Source organism: Opisthocomus hoazin, unplaced genomic scaffold, assembly GCF_030867145.1.
Source record: "Opisthocomus hoazin isolate bOpiHoa1 unplaced genomic scaffold, bOpiHoa1.hap1 HAP1_SCAFFOLD_68, whole genome shotgun sequence".
In the NCBI taxonomy this organism is placed as follows: Eukaryota; Metazoa; Chordata; class Aves; order Opisthocomiformes; family Opisthocomidae; genus Opisthocomus; species Opisthocomus hoazin.
In genome coordinates, this window is record NW_027448716.1 from 692,501 (window position 1) to 695,000 (window position 2,500).

Sequence of the window (2,500 nt, forward strand, 5' to 3'; positions counted from 1 at the left end):
GGCGGGCGAGGCCCCCCCCCGGCCGGGTCGCGTCCCGCGCGAGCGGGCGGCCCGAGCCACGTCTCTCCCCCCGGGCGCAGCGCCGGGCTATCGAGGGAAACCCCGGGCCCCGGGGCTAAGGAGGACGAGGTGGTGGCGGCGGATGCCGGGCGCGCCCCCGCGGGCGGACGCTCCCCCGAGGGCGGCAGCCGGGGGAGGCACCCCCGCGGGGCCATGCAGGTCGTTTCCCTCACCCCAGGGCCAGGTACCTAGCGTCCGCGCTTCGGCGGCCCTCCCTCGGCCGAGTCCGGGGGTCAAAGGCCAAAGGAGCCGGGCGGCGGTTTAAAGACTCGAGCGGCACGGCACGAGCCGCGGGGGGGGCGTCCGCCCCCGCGGGCCGCCGTGCCGGAGAAGGGGGGGCGTCTCGCTGCCCCAACCTGCCCCCCCTCTCCGCGGGCCGGTCTCGGCGGAGAGACCGCGGCGCGGGTCGGCCGCGGCCGACCTGCCCGCCCTCGCAAACGGGGCCACCCGCCGGCCGGAGCGCGGGCTCCGCGCCGGGGGAAAGAAAGGCGCGGCGAGCCCCCGCGGGGGGGGGCGGCCGCCGGGGGGCCGCCCCGCGCCTTTGGACGCTCGCGCTGCGGCCGCGCTCGGGGCGCGCCGCGCTCCCCTCTCCCGCTCCTCGCCCCGCCCTCGGCGCCCAGGGAAAGAAAGGGGGGGGCGAGCCACACCCCCCCAGGCCGAGCGGCGGCGGCGCCGCTCGGCGTGCCGGTCGGTGCCGGTCGTCCGTCGGGTCGTCCGGGAGGGTTCCCCGGCCGCATCCGCTGGCGGCCGTCCCGTCCCGCGTTTCCCCGCCCGTCGCTTCCGTCTCGAGGGCGGGCGCGCGGCGCGGGGGCGTCCCGCTCCGGGTCTTCGCGTGGAAACGGGGAGAGTGGGAGCCGCCCCCCGCGCTCAGCGCCGTCCGCCTTTCCGCTGGGGCCGTGCCGGCGGCCCCAGGGGGCCGAGGCGAGAAGCGGCTGCGGCGGCGGTTTTCGCGGCGGCGGTGGCGGCCGCCGCCGCCGGGCGGGGTGGCCGGGTTCGCCCATCCGGCGCGGGCCGGTGGGCGGCCGCGCGTCGCCGGCTCGCGCTCCAGTGGCCGGCCGCGCTTCCTCCGGCGTCGGTGGAAGGCGGCGTCGGCGCCGAGGTTCGCCGGCGGGGCGAGAGGCGACCGTGGTGGGCGGAGCCGGCTCGTCGCAGCGCGGGCGCAGCCGGGCGTCCGGCTCCCGAGCGAAGGCGGGCAGGCGTCGCGGCCGGGCGTGCCGTAGCCTCCGGGGGGAGGCCGGTCCGAGCCCGGGCGCCTGGGCCGCCCCCGAAGCGCGCCAAGGGTGTGTGTGTGTGTGTTGCGTACGTTTCCCCAGGGTCGGTCGGGAGCGCGGGCTCCCCCGCCCTTTGGCCGCTCGGGGTTTTCCGTTGTTTTCCGTTTCCCCTGTGCTCGTACGGTCAAGCCGAGGCGAGGGCCTCTCCGTCGCGCCGCGTCGCGCCGCCGCGCCGCGCCCCCTCCGCGCGTGCGGAGGGGGGTGGGCGGCGGCGGGGCCGGCGGTCGGTCCGGCCGTCCTCAGAGAAGGGGCCGCTCTCGGCGAGCGGTCCCGGCCCCTCCGCGCGCGCGGGGCGGTGCCGAAACCGAGACAACTCTTAGCGGTGGATCACTCGGCTCGTGCGTCGATGAAGAACGCAGCTAGCTGCGAGAATTAATGTGAATTGCAGGACACATTGATCATCGACACTTCGAACGCACTCGCGGCCCCGGGTTCCTCCCGGGGCTACGCCTGTCTGAGCGTCGCTTTACGATCAATCGCCGTCTGCGCCGCCGAGCCCCCCCGCCCCAGCGCGGGGGGGGGGGGCCGGCGGGCCAGCAGCGGCGCGGCTGGGGTGCCTCGCAGGGCCGCGCGCGCGAGCGCGCGGGCCTTCGTCCCCCTAAATGGAGACTCGGGGAGCGCTCCGAAGCTCCCCGCTCCCGGAGAGCGCCTGCTGGACGGAGCTCGTCCCCGCCGGGCTATCGGCGGTGGGTTTGGGGAAGAGAGAGCGAGAGCGAGCTTCGGGGGAGGGAGGCGCGGGGCGGCGATGGCGCGGGCCTCGCCGCCGGCCTCCCGCGCGGGCGTCTGTCTGCGGGTGGGCACCGCGGGGGTGCCGTGCCGCACTGACGCGCGCGCGTGCGTGCGCCGGTGGGTGGGGGACGGGGGCGGTGGCGGTGGACGCCCCCGTCTGTCCCCCGTCCGCGCCGCCCCTGCCCCGGTTCCTGTCGCCCTCCTCCTCCCCGAGAAAAACCCATCGCCGTGGCCCCGTGCGGGGCCGTCTCCGGGCGCGTCTGACGCGTTGTTCAGGCCGCTCTCCGGGCTGGGGCTTCCTCTTCCGCGAGCCGACCGCCGGCGGCGGCGGCGGCTGCGGCGTGACGCGGCGGCGGCGGCGTGGCGTCGCGGTTCCGCGCGAGAGCGCAGTCGGGTCAGGCTGGCTGTCGGCGGGGGCGCGCGCTGCGCGCGCCGCCTCG

General features: G+C 78.8%; 1 non-coding gene across 1 annotated transcript; it reads left to right on the forward strand.

Moving 5' to 3' along the window:
• Positions 1-1,642: 1,642 nt before the first annotated feature.
• On the forward strand, positions 1,643-1,795 carry LOC142359020 (5.8S ribosomal RNA). Its single transcript, XR_012762048.1, has one exon. It is a non-coding gene; the product is annotated as a 5.8S ribosomal RNA (ribosomal RNA).
• The last annotated feature ends 705 nt before the right edge of the window (positions 1,796-2,500 follow it).